The sequence below is a fragment of the Lissotriton helveticus genome, chromosome 6, assembly GCF_964261635.1.
Source record: "Lissotriton helveticus chromosome 6, aLisHel1.1, whole genome shotgun sequence".
In the NCBI taxonomy this organism is placed as follows: domain Eukaryota; kingdom Metazoa; phylum Chordata; class Amphibia; order Caudata; family Salamandridae; genus Lissotriton; species Lissotriton helveticus.
The window spans coordinates 1,055,707,664-1,055,715,471 of NC_136067.1; positions in this window are offsets into that span (position 1 = coordinate 1,055,707,664).

Sequence of the window (7,808 nt, forward strand, 5' to 3'; positions counted from 1 at the left end):
ACAATGGAATATGTCACTGAATGTTCCATTTGTGCTCAAGCCAAAACCAGCCACCAATCCCCGGTAGGGTTGTTAAGGCCTATCCCTGTGCCCCCTACACCGTGGCACACGGTTTCTATGGATTTTATTGTTGAAATGCCCATCTCTAGGAGTTATACTACCATTATCGTCATAATCGACCATTTAACGAAGATGGGGCATTTCCTAGCATTGAGTAAATTACCAACATCAGGAGAATTAGCAGTGATATTCTTGCAAAATGTGGTGAGATTACATGGACTACCTTCAATCCTGATTAATGACAGGGGTACGCAATTCACGTCCCGGTTTTGGAAGGCTCTTTGTACCAGCATGCAGATTGATGCCCGTCTGTCAACGAGTTATCATCCCCAGACCGACGGCAAGACGGAGAGGTTGAACCAAACCTTGGAACAATACCTTCAATGTTTTTCCATTGAGCATAGTGAAGAATGGAGCACTCTATTATGGACTGCCGAATTTGCATATAATAATGCCACACATTCTTCATTGGGTTGTTCCCCCTTCCTTTGCCTACATGGTTTTCACCCTAATATGCTGCCCCTTGACCAACCTATTGCTTCCTCCCATCCTACCATACAGGGACACCATGAACATCTTAGATCTGTCTTAAAGGAAGCTAAACGACATTTGAGTGACTCCCGAGATAGAGATAAATGATATGCTGACAGAAAGAGAAATACTGAGCCTTCCTATCAAATTAGAGACAAGGTGTGGCTTAGTACGAAACATCTGAAGTTTAAGGGTAACACCAGATTACAACCTAAATTTGTTGGGCCTTTTGCTATCCACAGCGTTATTAACCCTGTGGCAAAGAAGCTCACTTTACCCTCTTCCTGGCATATCCATCCGGTGTTTCATGTTTCATTATTGAAGCCTTGTAATCCTCATGCGCGGTTGTCAGGGAAGCCATGCCCCTTTGAAGTTGAAGGAGAGTTGGAATATGAAGTGAGAGTTATCCTAGATTCCAAAAGAGTACGTGGGAGGGTGTTATACCTGGTGGATTGGAAGGGGTATGGACCTGAGGATCGTTCCTGGGAACCACGTTCCAATCTGCACTGTCCAGCTTTGTTGCGGCGTTTCCACGCACGGTTTCCAGGGAAGCCTGGTGGACCGCCAGGACGTCGGTCATAGGGAGGGGGTTCTGTCATATTCCGCTCTATATGTGTGTTGTGTGCCTGTTGGACTACATGTCCCAGAAACCCTAGGGTTAGCTTTTCCACTCTGTCCTCGCTTTCCATTGCTACATAGGCTCTGCCTTCCTGGAAGCGGGTGCTCGTCACTGAATTTCTGGACACCTATCGAGAGACTTGTGTATCAAGAAGAGCCTGTTCCTAGGAGGATTTTCGAATTCCTGATGTGAAAGCGCGTGTTCGCGCTGAATTCCGACGCTCCACGAGGAGGAAGAGAAAGCGGTTAGCGTTTCCGTTGGTTCTATTGTGGTTGCGCGGGACCCTGAAACACGAGGAACAATTTCGCTTATGAGGCGTTTTGTTCGCGCCTGCACAGAGACTAGAAGCTAGTTAGTAAAGCGCATGCCGCGCTGGATTAGATAGGCTCTGCTTCGCGTGGTACAGAACGTGTGTCCATTGGAGAATATTGTATTCAGTAGGAGACGAGATAAAGCCACCCTCGTTTGAGTTGCTGTTTGCGCTGCAAAACGGAAAACAGAAATCTTTGAGTTGGTTACTCACAGAACTGAATACCTATCTGGAGCAGATAAGTACTTTTGCAAACGAAAGAGTGGTCCTCAAGACTCCTTAGAGTAATTACGAACTGCTTCGAGAAGTAGAATTACTTTTGGCTTTTTCTTTTCCTTTAATTTCTTTTTCTATTTTTGTGCTTTGATTATAGTAGCAACGGCAGTAGTGTTTAACAGTAAGTTACTACTCACACATAGTCATTTTGATAGAAAGAGTATAGGGTGTATGTGTGTATGACCTGTGCTCTTGTCCTTGCAGGGTCCTGGGTTAGGAAGAAGTGAATTCTCAACGTCTGCAAACAACCCCGACCTGCTGATTTACACTGCAGCTACTTTATGGTTTCTTTCTCCACTTTTCCCCTTCCCCCGTTTGTGATACCCTTGTTAGAGTTGTTTGTATCACTCGCAGGAGGTACTTCACACGGGGGAGGTAGGAAATAAGCATCAGACATCGCTCCTGCTGTATCCGGTTATATGAGGTTAGTTCACTTCTGTTTAGCATATGACAGAGGCGCAAGTAGAGCCGCAAGTAGAGGCGCAAGGAGAGGCGCATGGACAGGTGCATGGAGAGGTGCAACTAGAGGTTCATGAAGCGGCAAAACTGCCTACAACACTTGTTCCTCCAGAAGTATAGGCACATCAGGAAATTGATATTCAAGAGGAGGTATCATCCGAGGAAGCCACTCATCCTGATGATGATTATCCATTGTCTTCCAGATCCCCAGCAAGAAAAAGGTCAAGGAGGGATAGTACCACTACTACAAGTTCTTCTTCAAGCCCCCTTCCTTCTGATGACCTTGATCATGATTGGTACCCAGCCATGCAGTCTGAGAGTGAGTCACGCCATGAGCCGACAAAGGTAGCTAAGCCTAAAAGGAAGGCTCCCGCAAAGCTTCCACTTATGGGTGATGACGACGAACAGGATGTGGTGTCTTCTGCTGCTGATGAACAGTCTGACGATGACCCAGTCGTCACAGTCATCACTCCAGCCCCAGCAGGCATGCAGCAGACAGACATTTTCACCCTAGCCCGAATGGTTGCTGAGCGCGATATGGGCGGCGTGGCACTGGTACCACCACCGTTAACTACAACACCAACACGACCTACAGCTCCCATCTTTTTTAGTAAGAAGGGCCGGCATGGACCTCCATCCAGCTCGACCTCAAGTAGTGGTGCTGTAAGTGAACAACAGAAACGAATTCAGCCACGCCCATCCTCCACTTCATCTGGCATTGAAAGTCAAAGTAGCACCTCCACCTTCAGCAGACATCACCAGTCCCCAGTTTGGGACTTCTTTACTGTTAGCCAAAGGGCGGAAAACATGGTTGTTTGTTCGATTTATAGAGTATTATTTAGTCGGGTAAGCTTGGTACCAACTATGGTACCGGAGGCCAGAGAGGTCATCTCAAGCAACACCACACTATCATTTGGGAAGCACACATGAGGAAGATAGAGGAAGGCAAAAGAAAAACAAATCCAAATGTATCCCTTGATATTGCATCTGATGATGACGAGAGGCTGATCGTGCAGGGGGAAGTGAAGAAGCGACAGACATTTTTTCTGGTACACCCAGTTCTGCTGGCAGCAGCACTGCAGTGGTATTGCCCACACCCTCTACCCCTGCAACATCTATGAGGCACACTAAGAGTGTGGGTGAGACACCTATGCGAAAAACTACATCAATGGGCCTAACTGGTTTGAAGACGTCATCATCATCATCATCATCACGTAAAATGATCCAGCCCACCGTTCGCCAAATGTTGTGGTCGGAGGCGCCATTTGAACGCAACCACCCAACGGTACGTCTGTATAACGCAAAGCTGGCTAAAATGCTAGCGCTGGACCTTCTCCCTTTTTCTTTCGTGGAAGGGGTGGGGTTTCTAGAATTAGTGGCAACAGTCTGCCCTAAATGGAAGGTTCCTAGCCGGTCCTATTTTGCCAGAGTTGGGGTTTCAGCACTACATCAAGATGTGCTAGAGGTGATTGGGGCAGCTTTGCAGAAGAGTGCTGTTCACACTATCCACTTGACAACAGACATGTGGACCAGTTGCCAAGCCCTTGATTACATGTGCATCACTGCACACTGGGTCTCTTTTGCAGGGTCTTTGGCAGGGGTTAGGGACAAGTCAAGTGCAGTTGTTGACCTGGACACAGTTTTTCAAGCTACTCGGAAACATGCAACATTAGCCATGTTTGCCATGGAGAAAACTCATACTGCAAAAAACATTTTGGAGGAGTTTAACAGTAAGGTCTCTGAATGGCTGCAACCAAGAAATCGCTTAGTTGGTTATGTTTCCACGGATAATGGCAGTATTATAGTTAAGGCCATGCAGGAGGGTCAATATTTCAGAGTGCCGTGTTTGGCACACTGTATAAACCTGGTTGTGCAAGATTTCTTGAAAACTGAAAACACAGTCAAAAAGTTACTGACCACCTGCCGAAAAATCTGCACACATTTCAGCCATTATTTTAAGGCCCGGAAGGAGCTGAGGAGCATTCAACATGAACGTAAAGTGGCAGTCAAAGGACTCATCCAGGAGGTGGCAACACGTTGGAACTCAACCTTTTACATGCTTGAGCGTCTGTCTGAGCAGTGCATGGTAATCAATGACTATGTCTTTAAACTAGGTTCTGATCATAAAGACAAGAGGCTAGAGTTGGAGGAATGGAAGCTAGTTAAAAGCCTGACAGACATGCTTCGTCCTTTTGAGGTTTTCACGCGTGAAGTCAGCAGGGAGGACTGTTCTTTGAGCAAAGCTATCCCATTGTTGGTCATGCTAAAGCACCAACTGAAGGACGTGTCTTCAATGTTCAGAGATGATGTTGGAAAGCAAGATGTATATCGGTTGGCGGAGAACTTATTAAGCTGCCTAGTTGCCAATGAAAGGCTTCAAAACATACATAGAGAACAACATTACATTTGTGCCACTATTCTGGATCCACGGTACAAAAAGGCAGTGGCCAGCAAAGCATTCATTCCTTTTGATGAAGCAGATGTTTCAAAGTACAAACATTGGCTAGCTGTGTCAGCCAGTCGGTTCGAAAAAGATCGGCAGAACATTCAAGGAGCCGTCAGAAGTCCAACTGAATCAGCAGGCCATCCAGCGTCAAGTTCCACTTCTGAATCTGTGGGCGAAGGGAGTCACTTTCCCTCACAGCCGTTAATGACACCAGCAGCAACCGTATCATCATCCTCACCTGCACCAGGCCCAGCCATAATATTGTCGGAAGCGGTTTGGCTAACTCATAAAGGGTTTCTTTGTTCCAGTGCTGAGAAGGCCACAGATGGTACGCAAAGTGGAGCAACCGTGGAGAACCTTGAGTTGATGGTGCAGGCCTATCTGGATGAGCCAACAGAGGTCTTTGCTAATACGAACCCATTGCTGTATTGGTACAGGAAAATGGATCTATGGTCACTGATCACCAACCTGGCTATAAATGATTTGCCTTGTCCGCTCGCAAGCGTGTCTTCTGAACGTGTTTTCAGTGCTGCTGGTGCCATTGTAACTTCAAAAAGGACCAGCCTCTCGGCCAAAAATGTGGAGAGGTTAACACTGAGCAAGATGAATCAGCACTTGATACCACCAGATTACAAAGTACGTGAATGCACGCAGGAACAAGAGGACACCGACTTAGGTGACGGAAGTTCTTCTCTGTTACCTGACCTACTCCCGTCTCAATTCATGGAGTTTGAGTACGAGCTCTATTTCCCTGACACCGAGCCCTGAAAATTACTTCCTTTTTTTCGTCCTTATTCACTTTTATTCCTGTGTGTCTTTCTTTGTTTTGCAACTTTTACCACAACAAAACTCTAATCACCTAATCACAACAAGTCCATCAGCAGCACTGTCTTCATCTTATATTCCTTATTCATTTGAAGGTGCCTCAGTCTGCATTCCTGAGATTCACAAGTTCACAACTCAATCATGCTCCTTTATACTCCTCCTCCAGACTCCCCCTATCCATGTCCCTCAGCGTTTAGGCCCTGTTCTGTCCCTGTCCTCAGCTGCCCAGCAAGTAGTGGGCAGCTGCTACGTTTAGGTTTTGGTGCAGTGGCGCAACCTGGACTTTGATGTAAGTTCTGTGCTAAGGTAATTTCTGCGAATTCTCCTGTGCTGCACCTCTGAATGTGTTTTGATGCATCATGTGCCTTGTTCTTACACCTCTGAATGTGTTGTTTATGCATCATGTGTTCTCCTGTGCTGCACCTCTGAATGTGTTTTGATGCATCATGTGCCTTGTTCTTACACCGCTAAATGTATGTTTATGCATCATGTGTTTTGTTCCCAGGCCAATACCCCTAAATGTACGGTGATATTTAGTTGGTTGTTTTCTCCTAGTACAGGTGTTCCCTGTGAGGTCCTGGTTCCCTGCGTAATATTCTCCTAAGGTGGTTAGGGTTTCGTAGGTGGTACTTACCGGTTACCAGTAGTTATTGGTTGTGTGCTAAAGTGATTTATACTCAATGTTCTAAGTGCTAATTCTAACAGTATTTCTAGTTATAAAAGTGCTGATTCCTGACAGTGGTCCAGGTGGCCCTGTCTTGTACATATCCCCTGTAAATTCTGCCCGTGCCTGTTGGCACATTGTAAAGTGTGTGTTTTTATCTAATGTGTTTTGGTGTAATACAAAGGCTATTTTTATACACAACCTTGTGTGGAGTTTCCTTTGTGGTGGGCCTTGGGTGTTGTTGCTGGGGGTGCATGCGCAAACACTTAACTCACATTGCCTCCGAGTTTAGCCTTACTGCTCGTGCTACATTACCAAGGGGGTGAGCAGGGGTTATCTTGGAGCGTAACTCCCTCGCCCTGACGTGGAAGTGGTAGTCTCTGACTGACTTTGGCGCAAGCCCTGGCCCGCCAGGGATCCCATTTCTAACATTGGCTCGTTCATAATGATGTTGGCAATGTTTTAGGGGGTTTGGTATTCTTTGGTCCAGAATTGGCAGAATTTTGGCCTTTTTGGGTGTTTTGCGGGCGCGTGTGTTTGGGTGAAAAAAACTAAGTGAAAACTAGTCGTAGACCTTCTTCTTCTTCAAAGAGCGCAGTGGTTCGATTTTGTTCTGCCTTGCTGAGATTCTTGTGAATCGCTGGAACAAGTGACTGTCCAGGTGAGTTTCAAGAGGATCGGAGTAGTGGAAGTGCTGAAAACAGCAATGTTTTGTGAACAGCGCAATTTGCCATGTTTTGAATATGCCAGTATTGCATGTTTTTGGGGGGCTGTTTGGGGGGCTTCTAGGTTTCTGTGGGTGGGGTTTGGGGTCTGGGAGCACTGCTGGCACAGTCTAATGTTGATTGCATTTGTTTTTCAGGAAATCCATGGTGGAAAAGGGGAGTTAGGGCCTAGCTGCAGAGCGTATTTGGACTGAATTGAAGGTAGGCCCATTTTTGCTTTTTGCCTGTTTGGTGGTGTTCTGCTTTTTTGGCGGGTTGCTGTAGGGGTCTGGGGGCATAGCTCGGAAGGTCTAATATCAGATAAAAGTGTTTTGGATAAAATCCATGGTGAAAAAGTTTTTGCGTTTTGCTCACTTGCCTGTCTTTGGAGGGCTGTTTGGGGGGCTTCTAGGTTTTTGTAGGTGGGTTTTGGGGTCTGGGAGCACTGCTGGCATAGTCTAATGTTGATTGCATTTGTTTTTCAGGAAATCCATGGTGGAAAAGGGGAGTTAGGGCCTAGCTGCACAGAGCATTTGGACTGAATTCCAGGTAGGCCCTAAATTTGCTGTCTCACTTTTTGTGGTTTTGCTTTTTGGCTGTTTGGGGGGTTAAACTAGTTTCCGCCTGGTTTGACGGGTCTGGGGGCATTGCTGTGAAGGTCTAATACCGGCTAAAATGGTTTGGAGAAAATCGGAAGTGAAAAAGATTTCCATTTTCAGGCATTTCGCTCACTTTAGCGTTTTTGGGGGCCTGATAGGGGGGGTTCCTGGTGTTTGTGGGTGGATTTTGGGCTCTTGGAGCAACGCTGGGTATGGATACTTTTGATTGCAAGAGGTTTGGAGAACATCCATGGTGGCAAAGGGGAGTTGGGGCCTAGCTGCAAAGCGCGCACGGAGTGATCTGGGAACTATGCA